The 22,097-nt window shown below is 36.0% G+C and overlaps 1 pseudogene; it reads left to right on the forward strand.

Annotated features, from left to right (window-relative positions):
- Window positions 1-700: 700 nt before the first annotated feature.
- On the forward strand, window positions 701-14,284 carry LOC127942308 (probable ATP-dependent RNA helicase DDX10; annotated as a pseudogene).
- Window positions 14,285-22,097: the final 7,813 nt, after the last annotated feature.

Below are 22,097 nucleotides of genomic sequence, written 5' to 3' on the forward strand. Positions count from 1 at the left end.
AAAAAATATTGTTCAATTTTATTTTATTTTTTGCTATCTTTTACAGTCAGATTAGCAACAACATTCATAGGAAAAATGCAAACATTTCTGTCAGTGGACCATTAGACCATCATTTCATAATGTAAATAAAATATAAAAATAAACGTTAAAACATACATTCTCCTACCCCTTTATCACTATAAGTGTAGAATGTATAAAATATTACTTAAAAGGGTCATATGATGCAATTTAAATTTTTCCTTTCTCTTTGTAGTGTTACAAGCTCTTGGTGCATGAAGATGATGTGTAAAGTCACAAAGACTGAAGTATCAAATCCAAACAGATATTCTTTATCAAAGTTAAGACTCTCCCACTCCCCCTAAAACGGCTCATTCAAACACACCCCCACATGTTTACATCACTATGTGGAAATATTTGCTTAATGCCGCCCAAATGTTCCCACAAAGAAAGAAGGTGTGGTTTCAGTAAAAGCAGCCTCTAGACGAAAGCAAAAGCACTTTATTTAGCCTTCCGAAAGTAGATGCATTTAGGAATCTTTAAGATTACTTACAACAGAACAGCACTTGTCTCTCTAGTCTTTAGTGATTAGTATGGTTCTGGAATTTTTTTTTTTTTTTTTTTGGCAAGGCTTTTTATTGTGTATTCTGTTATTCTTTTTCAGGATCTGAAAGATGAATCGAAAAGATCCATCTGACCATCATTATCTGCACGTTTGCTAACCACCTTTCATGTTTCAGATCTGCACATGCTAGGTAGGATGGTGCTAGCAAATGTTTTAAACACACTGCTGTTCATAAATTTAGGGTCAGTGAGATTTAGATTTTGTTTTGTTTTTGAAAAATTTATTTGATCCAAAATACTGAAACAGTAATATTGTGAAGTATTACAAATAGCTGTTTTCTATTTTGATATATTTTAAATGGTCATTTATTAATGTGATGACAAAGCAGAATTTTCAGCATCATTAATCCAGTCTTGAGTGTCTCATGATCAATCAGAAATCCTTATTATCAATTCTGAAAGCAGTTGTTCTGTGTCTTAGTATTTTTGTGGAAATCACTGTACATTTTTGTCAGAATTTGTCAGTGAATAGAATTCTACTGACTTCAGATTTTTTGAACGGTGGTTCATATGTGTTTACTTTTCTTATTTTCAGCCAGTTGTTTTAAATAACATGGCTTACTTCCTCTTCCCTGGCATTACTTGATGAAGCCAACAGAATTCTGGATATGGGTTTCACTGATACGCTCAAAGCCATTGTTGAAATCCTTCCAAAAACCTTCCACTCCTCTCTGCCACTCAAACCAGGTCCATCAGGGATCTGGCCAGACTGAGCCTGAAGAACCCAGAGTATGTGCAGGTCCACGAGCGAGCCAAGTTCAGGTAAGATCTTGATTTTAATAGTGTTTGTGTTGGGCATCTATGTTTGTGAACGGGCTCTTAAAGAGATAGTTCACCCAAAATTGAAAACTGTCATTATTTACTCAACCTCATGTTGTTCCAAGCCTGTATGAATTTCACACATAAAAAATGGAAGAATGTTGTTAAACAATGTTCGATCCAAATTTTTTTCTCTATTGGGCAGACATTTCAGCCACCTGGGCCAAAACATTCTTAAGCCAGACCTGTACAGCACAAACACACACACACACACACACACACACACAAACTGTGTAACATCTAACTTTAATGTGCTATTTATATTTGATTTGACCCTTGAAGTCCCTTAGAAAAGTTAACCATGTCAAAAAAAAAAAACATGGTTACTATAGTAAAACCATGGTAACCACAAATTAACCATGGTATTTGTAGTAAAACTGTGGTTAAAAAAAAATCTAATGCAAAACATATTCTTTATTATAATAATATAATATAACATTAAATGTAATATGAAAAAATTAGGCAGATATTGCTCATGAATTACCTTTTAGAGGTCAATTATTTATTAGGCTTATAATATAATATAATATACTATAATATACTATACTATAATATAATATAATATAATATAATATAATATAATATAAAAACTGAATAATTTAAACTGAGATCTGTAAGCTAAATATTTTCAAAGAATTTGACATTTGAATTCTTGTATATCTTGGTAAGTAAATATGTTTATCTAAACATCCCGGTTTGCGCACTAAGCCTGTGTGAGACTGTAAATGTTTCTGAATTTAGTTATCATTCTGTGCCCATTGTCTGCTATTTCCTCCACTCAGTCAAGCCACTTTACTTTAAAACTATGTATTTTTTTGTTTTTTTTTTCCACATAATTTTGTTTGTTGGAACTCTTTTTGAGCTATTTCGTCCACAGCCATTAAAATATTTGGCACACATCATTCTCTTTCTAACTCTGTAGCGGTTTGCCCGAGCATTGCAATTATTTGCATTTACTAGAATTCAATCAAATAATTTTTTTTGCGTGTGTCCTGTGCGCAGCTTAGAGAGAACATTGTTGGTAACCAAACATTTGTGTGTACTCACCAACTTCCAAAGTATGAAAAAAAAAAACAATTCTAAGAAAGTCATTGCCTACCAGCAACTTTTAGGTTACCTACATTCTTTAAAATGTCTTACTTTTTCAGGTGATCAATACCTTTAATGTCAGTGGCTTTTAACATCATGGACATGAAGCTCTTAAACATTGATCTTCTCTGCAGTATTCCAGCCACTCTGGAACAGAACTATGTGGTGTGTGCGCTGCATCAGAAAGTCAGCATGCTCTTCTTGTTTGGAGTCACCTTACTGCAAAGAGGTAACAGCTCAAACAGTTTCTTTTCAGAAGTACATTTCAGTATCTGTTTTTATAGAATGCAGTGGCTGAAAAGTTTGAAACCATTTTTTTACATAAATTTTTTTAACCAAAAATAAGAATTTAACAGTCTTTTTTTTTTTATTTCAAATGGTATTATGATTTTTTTTGTTGTTGTTGTTGTTGTTTTTTTTGTTTTTGTTGTTGTTTAATTGTTTAGATGTTTAACTAAATGTCTTATGCTCATCAAGGCTGCATTTATTTGATCAAAAATATGTTATTCCAATATAAACTAATGGTTTCTATTTTAATATCCATTCAAATATAATTTATTTCTCTGATGAAAAACTGAATTTCTGAAGATAAATCAGAATATTAGAATTATTTCTGTAGGATCATGTGACACTGAAGACTGGAGTAATGATGCTGAAAATTCAGCTTTACATCACAGAAATAAATTACATTTAATAAATAACATTATTTTACATCATAATAATATTTCACAATATAATTTTTTGTGTGTGTAGTTTTGATCAAATAAATGCAGCTTTGATGAGCATAAGAAACTCCTCTAAAAACATTAAACATCATTCTGATCCCAAACAAAGTACACTTTAAAACAGTAACATTTTCATATAATGTTTTAATTTACAACTCTTCTCCGTTGATAATTATTATGAGTACTGTTAGCATAATTCTATTATGTACTGTAATGCATTTCTGTTACTAATGCTGATGAGATGCATTGGTGTTGTTCTGCATGTGCAGGTTCACTATTTGTTCCAGGTCTTCTGATCGTTGCATCCGGGAACCTCCATACTCGCTTTGCATGGCAAACAGCAGCAGATGAAGAGGGTGGAGGTTTATAATGACTTTGTCCACAAAACCTTAGCAGTCCTCTTTGCCACAGACATCGCTTCCAGAGGACTTGGTAATGGCAATTTATCCTGTGGACAAATGCACATATTGGCTTTAAATGACTGAAGCTAGTGATGTCAAATTATTATGTTATTTGCAGGCATGTTAGCAGATTGTCCTGTAAATAATTCTGTTTGATTGATAGCCGAAACTTAAAAGACATTTAATGGGCAAAAACGTTGTAAGACTTCCCTGCAGTGAACTGGGTGCTGCAGTTTGACTTTCCTGAAGATGCAAACACATACATCCACAGAGTTGGCCGAACAGCCAGGTAACAGTGCTCAACTGTTGTATTCTGTATTCAGTAATGGTTCATTTTTTCAAAAAGTATTGTGAAAACCTTAACCGGTATTTGACTTTTGCACAAGATTGTTTTATCTGTAACACTAGATGGCAGATTTGATCACTTCCATGTATTTAATACATATGGAAACAATGTTTACATTGGATTTCATTGTTCTCTCTAAGCTGTGATGCCTCTTTTTTCATATGATATGATATTTATTATGTGATATAACTGTTCTGAGTGAGATAATTTTTTATCAAATTTCTTGGTAATGGCACTATAAAAAAGGTAACCCAAAATGGGCATAATTTAGTTAACCCTTACAAAAATTAACCATTTTTCAACCAGTTTTATTGTAGTAAAAGTGTAGTAACCATGTTTTATTGGCATTTTGATTACCATTTGACGATAGAAATCAAGTGGTAAATTTTTGTAAGTGACATCAAGGGTCAAATCAAATATGAGTAGCACATTAAAGTAAAAATATACACATTTATTGTCAGTGTGCTGCTGTACAGGTCTGGCATAAGAATGTTTTTGGCCAAAATGTCCACCCAATAGAAAAAAGTTTGGATTAACATCAGCTATTGAGTTTTTTTTTTTTTTTTTTCATTTTTGGACTATGGTTTGACTTGTTACTGTCTCACCTTGAGGGCAAGTATTAGGCACTGGATAGCTACAGAAACATGTCAAGTTTCTCAGTACTCAGAGCAAGACAGCACACACCTGCTGTCCACCCAGCTGCCAGCTTCACTCTCTTTTCTTTGGTGTTACTCTTGTCTTTTTGGTGTGGAATCGATATTCTCAGTGACTGCCCTTCGTAGATCACCACCCTCTGCAGAAAGAAAGCTCATGAGCTTTAACATGAACACTCATAGAGCTAAGCATTTAAAAAAAGAGAGACATTTGTGTGAGAGGCCTGTATTGCAGCAGACCACCTAGTGTGACCTTAAAGGAATAGTTCACCTAAAAATTTGAATTCTAATTCTAAATTCTAAAAATTAATTCTAAAAATTAGAATGGACGCATGAGAAACAACAGGGGCGTAAAACTGCTTGGGGCGTATACGTATCTCCAGGTCTGCAGCCTCCCCCTACTCAGCAATGACCCAAAGTAGCTATTGTGATTGGAGTAATATGCATTTCTAAGAATTCATTTGGACAAATTCAAAGGCACTTTTCTCAGTATTTAGATTTTCTTGCACCCTCAGATTCCAGATTTTCAAATAGTTGTATCTTGGCCAAATATTGTCCTACTGTCCAAGCCTTACATCAATGGAAAATGTATTTATTTATTAATTGACACTTAAGACGTAAGGTTTTGTGGTTCCGGGTTTACATATACATACAAATATACACAGTACACACATATATTATGTAAACACAAACTTTTATTTTGGATGTGATTAATTGATTTGACAGCACTATTAAGTTTTCACCCAATCACAATTACACTGGACCCTGTTTACACCAGCACTGACCACTTGACAGATGTTAACACCCGGTGTAAACAAGACCATTGCTTTAATCATTTGTATTAATTTGTTCTCAGGGTGAAACCCAGAGAAGTTGGTGTGCATCCAGCAGAAGTTGGAGGCCTTCCTGACACAGGAGAAAGAGCAGAAGGAACGAGCACAGAGGGTAAGGCCAGAGGAGACCTGACTTCCTGTGCATTCTGTCACACCTCGTCTCAAACACTAACGGCTGATGTTATATTGTAGAGCTGATCCATGCTTTTAGGATAATCTGATTGTCTGCCTCACGCTCAGGGCTGAGCTTTGCGAGTTTCATTATATAGAGAAGAACTGCATGAAATGTAATCTGGCAAATTGCTCCATGAAACGTCTGCTCGTGCACTCTCACTAATGTGTTTATCAGTTTTCAGATATTATCCTCCGTAATGCCTCTTCTCTTTTTCCCCCTCCTCTCAACGGCAGTGTTTTGTGTCCTAGCTCCGCTCAGTCAATCTGATGAAGAACAAAGACGTCTTTGATGCTTTCCAGCTCAAACTCCCAGAATATGCCATGTGAGTGGATGCTATGAAGCAATGCCCAGTACCAGCAGCCCTCTGTGGAAATGTGTTTGTGTGTGAATCCACTTTGAACACGCTCATGAGGACTGTATCTACATGTATCTGTATATTCAGCAAGTCATATTTAAGATCATATATGAACAGTTATCTTTTATTGAAAATTTGTTTATTAATATAAAAAATAGTCCAATAATATATAAATGTTTTAGGTTTTATAATCCTTAAAAAACAATCCTGTCTGCAAATGTAATTAAAATGTATCTGTCACTATATATTCAGCAATTATATTTATAATCATATTTGAACAGTCAATTTCCTTTAAAACAGCATATACCTGTTAATTTAAAAACATTTTACATTTTATAAATGTACATTTTATATATTATAGAATTTATATATATATAATTTTTTTTTTTTTTTTAATAAACTTTTTGTTTGCAACTCTCTTTATAAATGTGGCAAAAATGGGTTATAAAAATGGGTTTTTAAAAATGCATTTGATCATTCAAGCTGTGTGATCTCATCACTGTCAGGTCACTGGGTTTGGCGATGGCGCATTCGGGTCTGTTTCTTCAACAAGGCCCAGCAACAGAAAAGTGGAGTGGCGCAGGATGACAGTGGTGCTGCAGGACACATGTCTGAATATGAGCTGAAGAGTTTTAAAGCCCAACTCAAAGGAGAGCAGTCTAAGTCTCAATCCTCACAGTCTGAGGAAGAGGATGAGGAGGAGTCATTAAAGCCTGCAGCTCTGATTTTTTGTGGCTTTAATGAGGAGAATGAAGACTGCCAGAAAGATCTGGACCTACTGACTGTCAAGCATAAAGATGTGTTCAATATCAATAAAGAGAGCCAGGATGATGATGAGGTAAATAATAAAACACACATCTGGTGTAATTACAGTTATTGCACATTTCTGATGGGCTGTGCTTTGTGAACACAGGAATTATTAGCAGACAAAGGGTCCCAATTCAATATAAATGGTTGCCTAAGGCAATTTCATGACTGTATGTTTGATTTTATGCACCTGCTAGTAATAAGTGGGACTGAAATTGCCAAAACTGTTAATTAAAACAAAATGTCTGCATACTTTTGGCTGTATAACAGAATAATAGTCACATTTTGCCCTGCAGAAACAGGACATTATACTGAATCCATCATTTTCATCTATTTTAACATAACGCTGGACTTTAAGAATACAGAATCACAAACAATGTATAAAAAGGTTTGAATACAAATTACAAACTTCAGTTTTATCCTCAGCTTGAAAAATGGAAAATAATTAATGCAGCTTATCTTTGTAACTGTGGGAAAAATGTGTTTTTCACAACCACCTTGAATCTTCCTCCTAACATCTCGGCTGTTGTGACCCATTGCACTGTGATTCAGAAGGGCTTCTATTGTAGTTCTGTGCACTTTGCATTTAAAGCACATTATTTTAATTGGCCTGCAGATATGAAGACATGCTAAATTATGTAACACTTCTTTCAATGTGCCTTTGAGACACATGACTCCTGTGCAAGCCTGGCAAGTTTATGAAAGACGCAGACCTGTGAGTCAAGTCAAAATTGCCTGATGTGTCTTGAGGCTCTACAATCAAGAACTGCAGTACAGTCAGATATATCATTTTAAAATAATTTCAAAACTTTCCATACAGCTACTTTGCCAAAATAAGGGCTGTCATTTGTGTTAATGCAATGATATATCTTAATGTTATTATTGAAAATGATTAATTAAAAATTTACTATTAGTAGTAGTATTTTACGGAATAATGCATCTTTAAATTGACCAAACAATACAGTAAAGACATTAAAAAGAAAATTCAGCTTTTATAGTTATAGTTTCCTTTTTTTTTTTAGGACACAGATGCTAAGGCCAAGAATAAGAAACAAAAGGAATCTAAATTCACAGATGCAAAGAAAATGCAAGAAAACTTCAAGGCCAACACTAAGAAGATCTTCACTGAGGATGGAGAGGTTTGTGTTTTCTGATTCACATTACTGAGATTCATAAAAGCAATGTAAATTAACAGGAGGATGAGGAGATATCTGGCATTAACATGGAAGCAGCCAAAGAGCGGCTCCGCAAGTTAGACAAGGAGTTCGACAAAATCGAGTACCGTCATAAAATCAAGGACAAACATTGGGTGAGATTGATTGTACATCATATTTTCCATCCTCCTGGTTCATGCAAAGTCCATATAGCTCCTCCTTGAATCTGAAGGCTTCTTTGAATCCCTTTATTTATTGTGCTCACCTCCAGGTGTTCATATTAAAGTAATATTGAAGAAGCTGAAGGCAGTGGACAATCGAAAAGACACTCTGGCCCTGTGGCTGGTGCTCCTGCAGGTCTGGGCAAATCGAAATATCTGAGATGCCTGTGCAGGCAGCGTGGCTTGAAGCTCCAGGCATGAGTGCTGAGATTGGGCCTCTGACTTATTTGAACAAGCTTTTAAAGGATTGCTTTCCAGAAAAATCACACTATTTGCATCATTCCAGCACAGAGTGTTTTCTCGTTAAGAGTCAAGTTTGGCGAAGTGCATCTCTAGTTTTGTGTCTGATGCTGTTTTCAGCTTATTTATTTATTTATTTTGAAATCGATCCCTGGGAGTGTGTAGCTCAGTGAGAAGGCACAGAAGTAATTGGATCTATTTCTATAACTGGACACAGAGCAGATGAGCACCATGTTCTTTATGTCCTATTTCGGTGACCTCCAGTTAAACCTAAAGTTAGTTTTTAGTAGATTTTTGCTGTTTTCCACTTTTTTTATATAATGATAGTGTACCAGAATGGCAGGAGCTGAACTTACAATATGCTCAGATGAACACAATGTTTAAATATGTCTGCTAACCATTAGAACAGGTTTTTCTAAACTGTAATTAAATCATAAAAGTGTTAAGCTAACAAAAAATCTAAATAAAATGCTAACTCAAATGTTTTACAAGCAATTATTTAATCATGAAAATGTAAAATGAAAATAAATAATTTTTTTCTAATTGAAACACTCAAAATTGAACACTTGCTAAAAATAAGAAATTAAAATTGTAATTGTTTTCCTGCATGTCATATGACTATTTACCTACATCAGAGAATGGTGAACATGCAGATGTGTCATGGCTGGGTTTTTACCAAGCATTTAAGCAGATGAGTCGTCATTGAAAAGCAAACATTAAAGTCAACCTTTTTTTTCTGCATGGTATTTTTTTTTATCAACTTTTATATATATATATATATATATATATATATATATATATATATATATATATATATATATATATATATATATATATATATATATATAAAATCTCTGAAACCATACTCCTGTTCTTCTGAGAATCACTTACACTTTGCATGTTATATGATAATGTTCTCCAATAGCCAACAGCTATACAGCCCACTCTCATTCAGGTCAGCTCTATTCTAGTATGTAATAGCCATTTTTTATCTAATCGAATAATCTATATTGCTCAGAAATACATCAAGTTGTTGAAATAAATTGTTTTACAAACTTAATTCTTGTTGATTTAATGAGCTATCAGTTTGAATATTTGGCTCTAGTTTAAAAAAAAAAAGTGTATACATAGTATTCGTTGTCCATGTTAACCCAGGAAGGTAGGTTTTATATATGTCACTTCTCACCCAAGCTAAAACTACAATAAAAACATGCTGGTGCCAGTCTCTCCTGCTGACATTCAAACTGGCATACAGTAAAAACTATTTTTCCCCTTTTTTTCTCTGAAAAGCACAATGCAGAAAAAAATTGCCTTGTGTCTGTGAACGTTCCTGTGAAAAGTCTAACCATCCTAATCTATTTTGATTTTGTATTTTGTGCTGTCAGAGACTTTGAGAGGCAGCTACCCAGTAATCCATCAGATACATGCACATGCTCATTAATCAGACACACTAGGCTTGCTGGTGCCTTTTTGCTTCATATTCTCTCATAGAGTCTTTATTACTCCAGCAGAACAGCATCTGTAGTTGAACCCTGAGAGTTACAGATTCTAACATAATGCAATAATTTTTCTGTTTCTTTAAAACTGACGGGTTTTTCTGCATGTGATGCGTGCCAAGTCAGAAACTCTGTGTGATCAAGAAGTGTCAGTAAAGTTTAACATTAAAAGTACGCTTAGACCTTAGACCTCATAAGCCATTAATATCAAACTTTTTTTTTTTTATAAGTAGGTAGTTTCATACAGTACCACATTGTTCTTGCCGGATCTGTAGGAGGATAATAACCTATTTATAGAGTTGTTTAGATAGAAGAGTGTTTCTGGCTTTTTCAAATATGCTCTGGTCAGGATCACACTTAAGCTTTATTAATTATAGCTTTTTTATTTATTAAAGAATTGAAAGAACTATTATAATTAACTAAAACTAAAAGCGAAAAAGAGATGTCATAAATAAACAGCTGAATCTGACTGTAAGCCATGGTTTGTTTTGGATGATGGTTTTTTCCTCACGGTAATGTCACAGCTCCCAAACGCTCTCAACGCAAAAGCCTACTGGCGCTCGTGATTCTTTAGCTCCGCCCACACGTCACGCCTCCAGCCGCTCGTGTTTTTCCGGGAAAAAATCGGTATCTTTCTCTTATAAATATAATAAAACTAAAGACTTTTTGGATTTATGAAGGATGCAGTACTACACTATAGGTACTCAAGATTAACAGGATATTGAGTGAAAACGAGCATTTCACCCCCCCCCCCCCCCCCCCCTTTAAGTGTTTTGATAAAAGAAAATCTTTAATGGAAATCTTTAATGGCAACCCACCACTGTCACTGACTTTGATTTTGTGGCACTGATATTTGTTCAGTGGTGTATCCAAGTGAAGCCATGGATACGTTTCCACATTTAGCGTCATTTGACATTTAGAGAGTAATGAAAAGCCAATGAAATGCACTTGACATTGGTTTTATTACACTCTCAGCGCTCTGATTTCTGTACAACCCTCAACCTCTAAATATTCCCTGTCTCCCAGACATCTGTGAGTCACTAGTAATATGTGTAGTTGTGTCTGGCAGTCCAGTCGCCCTTCATTTTGGAAAGTGACACAAGATAAACATCAAGCCCTATTCATTCTCTCTCCAAAAGAAATGCAGAGCACTGAAGTTAAATTGTGCTTTCTTTTCCCTGAGTCTGTGTAATCATTTCAACCCCTGGCTGTTTGGCATGTTAATGAGACTCTGCCCTGACCAAATCTGAGTAACTGAGCACCTATTTATCAAGCTGTTTCTGTTTTCCTTTCGTTTTCAACAGGAGAAAAGACTGAAGGAGAAAGCAGCTCGAAGGGAAGTGAACAAACAGCATAAAGAGGTACGTCAACCTTAGCTCAAAATCATCCTGAAAGCTCTTACTAGCTGGATGTTAATGATGAGAGATATGTTTGTGAATTAAAGCAAATTCGAGGATTAGAAAGAACCATAAAATGGTTTGTGGTTTGAAATGAGGAATTCCTGTCATAGGATGAGAGATGCCCCTCAGTCTCTGGCGTTTCCCTCTGGTAGACAACGCATGATTCACAGGATGGCAGCTGTCATGTGTCCCGTCTCTCTCTGCCTGTCCTCGCTGGGGGATTGAGCTCTGCGCATCCATATGGAAATGCAGCTGCTGCTCTCCTCTCGTTTGTCATCTGATCAATTCAGCAGTCTGTCCAAGAACGTGTGACTATTCATCACTACCCTAACAATGAATCTCAGCGCTCTTTTAGCATTCATTCATTCCTTCGACTGGTGGTCGATCTGTCCATCATTACACGTGGTCCAAATTAATTTAGAGAGCTACTGAATCGCCCTTTTGACACCATGTGCTGCAACAGATAGCAGTGCAGCGTCATTTCCTCAGTTTCACTTCTTTTGGTGCTCCTCTTGAGACGTTTGGCAAAATAGATGGACCCTTCAGAGTAGGGCTGGGCGATATATCGCATGCGATGACCACGCTCATCTAGTCAGTAAAGCCTGTTCCCTGATTAGTGTTAAATCTTTATCACCTGCTTCCAGATGGAGGGGCATTTAATAGACAGAGCCGTAGATCACTGACAAGCTACACAATTTCGTGTTCATTATCGAAGACGATACATCTGCGATAATGAACGTGATATGGTGTAGCAATTGTTGGATCCGGTGGGGACATGATTACTGAATATAATGGCTTAAACTTCCCCAGTTTATAGAAACAGACACTGGCGTTGTAGGCTACTCCCAGAGGAAACAGTCCTGATCTTCCGCAAAATACGCTGCACATATCTGAAACTTTACAGATCTTCTTTATGCACCAAGAGCTTGTAACTCTCCAAAGAGAAAGGAAAAATTTAGATCACATCATATGACACCTTTAATATAACTCAATTCGTTTACAGAAACCTTTCAAATTTGGGGTCAGTAAAGATTTTTTGTTTTGATGTAAAGAAGTCTCTTATGCTTACCAAGGCTGCATTTATTTAGAATAAAAATACAGTATAAACAGTTAAATATTATTACAATTTTGAAATAACTGCTTTCTCTTTTAATATATTGTAAAGTGATCTTGGTGTCATATTTTACAATTAAAGATAATTGTCTGGTGTGCTTACATCTATACACCTTTCAATTTTTAAGGCTTTGATCAAATGCATGACAGATGGATCATTGTTATTCTTGATGAAAAGCACAACAACATAACTAGTAGGTGACAATGACAAACTAGCTAACATATTGTTTATTAACAAAAACGAATAAGATGAGGCATGGCATACACCACATGCTGCATTATAAATCAACTAATAAACAACAGAAAGTTTAGCACACATAGACGCGTCTGTTCAAAGTGCAGGTCTGTCAGCAGAATTCAGATAGGTCTTACAAAGCAGGATTAGATTACAGCACAGACAGAGGTACCGCTCAATACAGAGCATCCTGTACCTGAACAGACCTAATATCAGCTCTGAGCACAGATATACGCGGTCCCCTAACCAAATCTTTGACAGCAAATGGCTGTTTTACACAAGATTATTCTGGCCTACTACCACCCACTAAGACATGAAGATGACGTGTAAAGTGACCAAGCACAGTTCATTTTATATGTTTTTATTTTGTTGCTTTATCTGAAATAGATCATACCACAATATAAGCCTGGCACAGACGATTCAGTCTCACCATGTGGATGTAGATTTATGGTGTTTTGTATAAGAAACCAGGTAGAAAACCGTTTGGCCACAGGTATTTGTTTTTCTCTGTCTTAAACCAATGGACAGAGTGTCAGAACGCGGGGTCAGGCCGTACCCCACAGACCGTACCAGGATTGAGAAGTTTCCTGAGGGCACAGCAAAGTCAGTCTGGGGGTGGAGCAGACCAGTCAGGCTGGTTGTGACCGGCCCAAGGTCTGAGTTGTTAGGCTTTTGAAACTTTTAATGAACAAAGACAGGGCTGGAATCGATTCTTTCATTTTCACTGGAGGAAAAGAACACTCTTTGGTTATAAATGATCAAAGAGCTCTCATATTTTAAGGAGATAGTATCCATTAAACAGGATGTTAAGTACCTCTAATGGCCACAAGTACCTAGAGAGATCTGTTTATTAGCATTCTCAATGTCAGTTGCTCAGCTCTTGCTGAACCCCTTCAGATGCTCAGTTTTGTTATTTAAAGTTTGGTTAATACAGATGTCACTGGGCAGTACCTTCAAAAGGACATTTTTGCACCTTATTTGCCCCTAAACAGTACATAGACGTTCCTTAACATTACACATTTTACAAGATTAGATTACTACACCAAGATACTAATATGCAGCTTTTAGGGGTAGATAAGTTACTACGTCTTCAAAATTGAAACGATAGTCAACTTAAAAATGTACTTTCTGTCATCAGTTATCCACCAAAAGATCGTTCCAAGCATGTATCACTTTCTTTTTTTTTATCTGTGAAACATAAAAAACGAAATCTTGAAGAAAGTTGGTAACTAAACCGGTTTCGATTTCCATTGTATTCCTTTGTACAAAAAAATACATTAAAAGTCATAAGGAATCTGAACTGTTTGTTTTTTTAACATTGTTCAAAATATTTTCTATAGTGTTAACAGGAAAATGAAAAAAGAATCATACTATAGGAAACTGGCCACACAGGAGAACTAAAAACTGATGATGAGGAGGAGGAGGAGGTGGTGGTAGCATATCTGTCAGATGCCGATGAAGAATTTGACCCCAGCACACTTCCTGACCCCGACAAAGTTTTCAACTCTGAGTCCTCAGATGAGGAAGAAGGGTAAAAATAAAGTTTTTGTGAACAACATGAATGACTTTCATCACTTTCAAAGGTCGTGCAGCAATTTCATCTCTCAAACCTCTGATTCATCACTATAAATACAGATTTTATGGTATGTAAATACGGGTTTTTCATGAGAAGCTTGGAGCAGTAAAAAAAAGGCACAGGACATGGCATAAAGGATATTGATCCTCTAAAACACAAAGTTTCCAATTATGCACAGCTTCAAAGTGAATGCCTATATTTGAGCGTTGAACCAAATATCACATTTTCCCCTTATCAATCCGTGAATTGTGGAGGTATGCAGGCCTTTGTGCTAGTGGAAAACCATTACATCAGTAAATCAAGCCAATCAGTCCGACACCACGTCACGTGGCCATAATTATTCTGAAATGAGGAATTGATTCTTCTGATACTTAATTACCACCTGTGCTCTCTCAGCTCTCTCTCTGCTTGTATTGAGTTTGTAGCGTTCGATTAGGCTCAGGCATGCTGATCCGGTGTTCTTTTTTTACGGAGGTCCGCTACAGAATTGCCTCTCGGAGAAGGAATCCCTCTACAGGGAAAAATGATTCATGATGATTAATTTTCCCCATGGCAGCATTAAGCACAGATCTTTTAGCTGGCTGTAGATAATCTATAAAATGCATAATTACATCTAGATTTAAAGTGAGAGGCAGGATCATATGTTATGCATTGTTTTCTTTTCTCTCTCACCCTCTCTTTCTCACACTTGCTTTTCCTCTTTCATTCAGTCCTCTATTGCAAAACCCAATCATGTCCTTTGTCACATGATCAACACCATTCTTCTTTCCATCTGTCAGCCTGCACCTTTATGTTTCTGTTTTTTTGTGATTCATCCATGTACACGCATTAAGGACACTCACCGACACACAGCGTCCTTAATGCGTAATGAAGCAGTGCAGGTGATATGGCACAGACAGCAGCAGCGGCTCTGATTAATGACTTGGTGCGGTGTGTTTACTGCATGGCTACACTTACTGAATGCAGGAGAGGCTCCGGCGCTGTAAATCTCTCTTTCTTCCTCTTCCTTTGGCTCACTCACCCATTTTCTCTTCCGTCATATCAGAGGCTGGAGTTCGGGACAGGAGCCAGAGGCATCACTAAAAATGAGCTCTTTAATGTTGCGATACCCATCTCCCACCTTTGCTGTCTTGACAGTTACCCCCCTCCCATAAATCTAATGGGATCTTATTGGCCCTGCTCCACCTCTGCCCCTGCCAATGCTTTGTGACCTGAATTGCAAGATGCTGTACAAATCTTTGGAAATGTTCCTTAAAGGGAGAGTGTAGTTGCAATGAATGCTGAGTTACAGTAAAATGAATGAGTGGTCCATCTGTGAAGGTTCATGTCTAAGCTGTGAATCTTTTCAGTGAATCAGTCAATCCAGTCAAAAACATTTCTCAATGATTCATTCTTAAGTTTAACTGACTCGTTGATCCTGTTGCAGCAGTTAACAGATATAGTGGGGATCCAACAACTAGGGCGATATGATTAATTGAAATGAAAACCAATATTGCAATATATATTAGTGCTATTATCAAATCAATTTAGCTGAGATTGGATCAAATAAATATTTGCTGCATGTTTCAGAGTGAAGAGCAGTACTGTGTTTACACACAAACAGCTCATGATCCAGTATTTTCAGATTTGCACTGCAGTAAAACAATTTTTTTTTTTTTTAAATAAAATTCTGCCATTTACCCACCCTTATGTCTAAACCTGTATGACTTTCATTCTTCTTTGGAACACAAAATTGTTGCCCATTGACTTCCATAGTATGGACCAAAAAAAAAAAAAAAAAAAAAAAACTGAGACATGAGTATGACCGAATTTTCAATTTTCAGATGATTACTTTCACAAATGCTTTGGTACATCAGTGGTCCTATAGGAAATGTTCAGTGCCTTGTTTTGCAATTGCACATTCTCCAAAGAAGTTTCAGTCAGCTCAAGGAAAGTCCTTCCCATCTCAGCACATATCTATTCTATTTTGTCTCAGATCGACAGCTGATGTTGTATTTAAAGATCAAGTAAGAGTAGCACATCCCAGGATCTCTTGTTTTCAAGTAGGAGATGGGATGCAGTAAGCTGTGCCACTTTTACTTAAGCTGTCCTCTAGGCAAAGGGAAATTAGATGCAGTTAAAACAAATATGCCTAATTATATTTCAAGGTGTCTCCCTATCAGCTGAAATTCAAAAAGAACATCTTTAACGTAGAGCCATAAAAAAAAGTCTTCTCAAAAACAAACATTTTTAAAGCAATATGTTTTTAAATAAAAGTATTAACAAAAACATTTCCGTATTGCAGTATTTTTATTTAGATTTTTATAAATATATCCATGATATGTACTAGCAAGCTTTAATATTCAATTAAATGTAGCAGGGTTTCCGCGGGTCCTTAAGTCTTAAAGTCTTACATTAAGTTGTATCACATTTAAGGCCATAAAAAGTCTTAAATGGAACAAGAAAGTCTTAATTATTATGTCTTAAATTTGGGGACAAGAAAGACGATAATTGTGATATGGCTGAATGTGATGTGAGCGATGCACGTTTCAAAGTCTGGCGCTGCACTGCTTTGTGCTCTGCCGTTACCAGGGAAAAAAATTTATATTTCTGCCACTTCAAAAGCGCCTCCTGCTGGCAGAGCTGCTGTTTTTAGATTGGACCAATGTGAAAATCAACCCATGTTTTTACGCTGCAAACACACAAAATTTAGATGTGAACTGGTGGATAAACACGAAAATAATGCATTATAAAAATGTATACAGTTAAGACAGTAAAATATATATAATTTATAGTTGATTGATAATAGTAGTTTACATTAATAATGGACCGTTTCCCTTATGAAGTCATTGTCAGTGGTGGAAATGGACAAAATTCAGTGGGGGAACTCTAAGTTGAGGTATAATTTCAGACAAACGTTCAGATTTATGTAAAAGGGTCATATGATATTGCTAAAAATAACATTATTTTGTGTAATGAAATGTGTTTATGCAGTTTAAGGTAAAAAAAAAAAAGACATTATTTTCCATATAATGTACATACATTATTGTTTCTCCTCTATGCCCCGCCTTTCTGAAAGATGTCGATTTGTACAAAACTCATCAGTCTGAAAAGCGAGGTGTGCTCTGATTGGCTATCTAGTGCGTTGTGATCGGCAGAATACCTCACACGTCTGACCGAAATGTTACGCCCCTCACCATGCTGTCATGCCGTGTCCCGGTGAGAACACTGGAGCGCCGAGACAAAAACAATAAAACCTATTATAAACAAGGCATTTGTAGCATCCCATGGCGACATAATTACTAATTATAATGACTTATACTGTCTTTTTATGCATTGTGTTGCATCGTGCCACGTAAACATAAAACCATGTCTAAATTTGTGTTTGGAGAAATTACAAACAAGCACTACTTTAAAGCCTTTAAATAGTTTTTTTTTTCTTCATTTCCTAAAAATGGTTTTTTGGCTGAGATGTGAAGGTCAAGATCATTAAACTTTTTGTTTTTGTTAAAACCTGTATCTGAACTGCTGTATTCATGCTTTTTACAGTCATTTTACAGTTTAATGTTAACATAAATACAAAAATATTAAGTACTACAACTCGCTGGCTGAAGATGAGGATCTTGTGTTGCATTTATTGGGCAGTCAAAGCTAGTTCCTTTGAAAACCGGTCCCTGCACCCACCTTCCCCTCCAGAGTTTCTCATTCCTTGTAATTGTATATTGAGTTTATAAAATGCCCCTCTACTAATAAAATGTATCCTGATTGTTATGGCAACTTTAAGATTCACTGCTGCGCATATCTTTATGTGATTTATTGTCTGAGAGTGCAGGTTATAATTTCCTTTCCTGCCTCTTCCCTTCTTTACATCCTCTTCTCCTCAAGACAGGAATTGAATTATCGTGTGGCGTCTTGCCAGACAGCCTCGAAATTACCTAAAAATGCCTTTTTTTGCAGTGAAGCAAAAAAAACAACAACAACAGCACAGCTGATGTCAATCCTGTGAGAACCACTGGGAAGTCCCAGGTGCCATCTATAACATATTACTGTTTAACTGCTCTCATTATTTCTGGTTTGAATATTGCCTTCCTGTCACATTGAACCATCACTTAATATGGGATTGATTTACTCTCCCTCATGTCCGTGGCGGAAATAGAAATAGAGGGTTCTTGAAGAAAACTTTGGTTTTGTGACTATTGCCTCTTATTCAACACAAATCCATCTTTCTGAATTGTCTAGTTGTCTGCATTTAGCTGGCTCATGTCAGGTTGGTGGGGGGGGGGGGTTGGATTGAGTTTATATATATAGACACCATTTAGCTTCAGCACAACTTTGCACTGTGCAATGTTGACCTTATCCAATACTGGTTTTGTCAGATCCGTTAAAAGCTTCTCAAAGTGTTCTCGAGATCTAATCATTCGCCCACTCTCATTTGGCGGCTAGTTTTCCATAATGACATGGGTTCCAATGCACATTATGTCAATCTTTCAGAAATATGTGCCGGTCAAGTTTACATACTTAAACTATTAATTATAAGTAATAAGACGTAACAGGATGAAAATACATTTTTTTTTTCTTAAAATAATAATATACAATTATTTATAGTAATAATCATGAAATTGTATATATAATCTTATGAATGTATTTATATCCCTTAAAGTTTTCACATTTTGATGTTTCAGCCTTATGTTAAATAGCCTTTTCATCAATCTACACTTTATACACCATAATGAAAAAAATATAACATTTGATGTAGCTTTGCAAATTGAATAAAAAGTAAAAACTGAAATAATTACATTGCATAAGAATTCATACCCTTTCATACCCTTAACTACCTGAAGCTGCTTTCGCGGTGATTACAGACTCGAGTCTGTAATGTGAATGATCAAATATATATACACAAACCCATAATGTATATAAGCCTAACATATTTGTATTAAAAGACAATAAATTTTCCCTTTGATTTCAAGGCGACTTAAATTGACACTTTTAATGCACATTTAACTGTGCTGTCCAGTATACTGGACATACATGATGGAGGCATGAAAGGGAATGGCTCTTTTCACAGTGAGCTTGTTTTTAATCAGTCTGTGCAGTTTGGACTTGTTTATTCGTCTTTGATTCTTATCCACTTTACTGAACGACTGCAGGCAGGCAGTACTCGAAGTGTTGTGGTGGATGTGACAGGCATGCACCTTGATGTATTGTGTTTGTATATGACTGTGTTGTGTAGATTCTCTTTGTGTTCTGGGTTTGTGGGTGCAGAGTCATCCATCACAGACGTGAGTTTATTAGGCGCCTTCATCCTGCCTGGAAAGCTATTTCCCTTGGTGCTATTTCTCCTCTCTAATGACTGTTTCAGCACTGAGAAGTGTGTAGCCCTTCAGTCATTTCTCTGTAGCATTGTGCACCCAGAGCTTAATGTACATGTATATGTAAATGATCATACAAATTCAGATTGCATCTATTGTTTTGCTTAACACGAAGGGTTGTTAAAGAAATTGCTTACCTCAAAATTTGAAATACTCAGATTTAATCGCACATAATTCTGCACTTTTGTGCCTTTTTTCTTTCTCTATGCAAAAACACGTGGGTGAAGACCAAAAAAAAAAAAGATGAAAAAGCAACATTAAAATTACATTTAAAGATGTATAGGCTACCATAATGGCAATTGAGCACTATATTACAAGTAAAAGAGCACAATAGCAAAGTCATTATTCACTAAAAATGTTGCTTTGAAAAAGCCATGATAACCATTCAGATTCATTGTATAATGTAGTCCTTCAATTAAGATATTGTAAAAATTGAAAATCTGCAAGTTTGAAAGAATCAAATCCTCAAGGGATAATAACTTTAAACTGTCGCTAATGAGGCAAAAAAAAAAGTTCAAAATCCATAATAACACTTCCTTGAGTGATCCAATGCCTGTTGCCCTCGCATATCGAAAACCACTGACATGCCTTGTTTTCACTTGTAAATGGTGCTTGATCCGTGTATAATTCTATATTTTTTATTTTCACTGAAGAAAGTAATAATATGGACAGAGGACTCATTTGAAACATGCTTCATAAGATGTTAATTGATGGAATGGAGTCATGTTGATGATGTTTTTATCAGCTGTTTGGACTCTCATTCTGACGGCACCCATTCAAAGCAGAGGATCCATTGGTGAGCAAGTGATGTAGTGCTAAATTTCTACAGAAACTGTTCTGATTAAGAAACAAACTAATCTCTTTGATGGTCTGAAAGAGAATTTCATTTTCAGCAAATTTTCATTTTTGGGTGAACTATTCCTATAAGGCTAATGGAAGCAGATTTGATGGGTAGAATTTTATGGGTATCTCCAGCACACCCCAAAGTTGAAGCTCCAAAGTGGATGAGCTGATTCCATGCTAGTTGATGTCTCTAGCTTGATGTTACTGCGGCTCCTCTGTATAACAGAATATATCGACTGGAATGTCTTTTGGGTGCCATTAGCGACAGAAAAGTTATATTTATCACATCTGGTGCCTCTGATCTGGTGGATATGTATGAGAGCAGCTCTCCATATGCCGCAGTTTGTAACATTGTAGAATAATGAAAATTATGATCCTCGACTTAGAGGTTATGAGATGCCCAAAGTGCTGTTTATCTTTTCTACTCCCTGGAATGTATAGCATTCTATTTCCCAATGGTGACAGTATTTTTGCAAATTATGAGGATTATGTGAGTAACATATTTACTTAGAATATATATTATGGCTGGGATGAATGGGTTCACATCTAAAATTATAGTGTATTGGGAGGTCATTGTTTTAAGGTGGTTTAATTGCTTATTCCATTGAATTATATGGATTTGTTTCTTACACAAACAGCTTTTAATGTCTTTCCATGTTTTTTGATGAATTGTAGTTGTGTCGATTTCTTGTGGATTGTTGTGATGTTTCTTTAAGGCAGTTTGGATTCTCATTCTGACAGCACCCATTCACTGCAGAGAAGATCCACTGGTGAGCAAGTAATATAATGCTAAATTTTCCCAATCTGTTCTGATGAAGACATAAACGCATCCCTGTTACTATGATTTTAGACAACAACAACAAAAGTGATCATTTAAAACTTGGTCTTGGTTGAAAATTATTTTATTGTAGTAAACAATTGTAGTGTCGAGATCGTGGTTATTAGGCTAGCAATGAAATGTAAAACTGTCAGCACTCTTACTTTAGGACTTTAAGCCATAACACAATGACATTTCTTGGACATTCTTTGTCTGATACAATGTTTAAAACCCTAAAGAAATAGACATTAAAGTTGCCGACTTGAACGGAATATGCGGATGTATGCATGTAATTTACAGCTACCGGATATTTTCAGCACTGGACAGCACCTTCTATCTAGCTGAGTCTCCCGGGGGGTTTCTTATTGTTGGCCGTTGTCTCATTTACATGGATGTCCACGCGATTCCTCTCGGTGAAGTGTTTACTGGAGCAATGGTTCACTAGCCTTTGGTGCTCCAAATGTTCCTTCTCGTGGGGTTTATTTGGCCGAGTGAGCAGTCCAAAGCTCATACCTCACTGGAAAAACAAATGGCGAAAAATAATCGGGGACCACACATTGGATGTGAGATTAATGAAAACACAATTATAAACTCTTGTACACACTTAAATGGAATTTTTTTACTCATTTTACCACGACTGCCCATGATTTTACTCAAGTAAATTGAGGTTATTGAAGTGATTGGAGCAGGAGTCTGACAGAACGGCTTTCTGAGGTAAGGCACTTTTACCTCATGGCAAATTATATAATTTACAGTAAAGTTTCATGTTTTATTTTACTTTTTTATCTCCTTAATATTGGTTTATTTTATCGGCAACGTTAAGCCCA

This window comes from Carassius gibelio, chromosome A21 (genome assembly GCF_023724105.1).
Source record: "Carassius gibelio isolate Cgi1373 ecotype wild population from Czech Republic chromosome A21, carGib1.2-hapl.c, whole genome shotgun sequence".
Lineage (NCBI taxonomy): Eukaryota > Metazoa > Chordata > Actinopteri > Cypriniformes > Cyprinidae > Carassius > Carassius gibelio.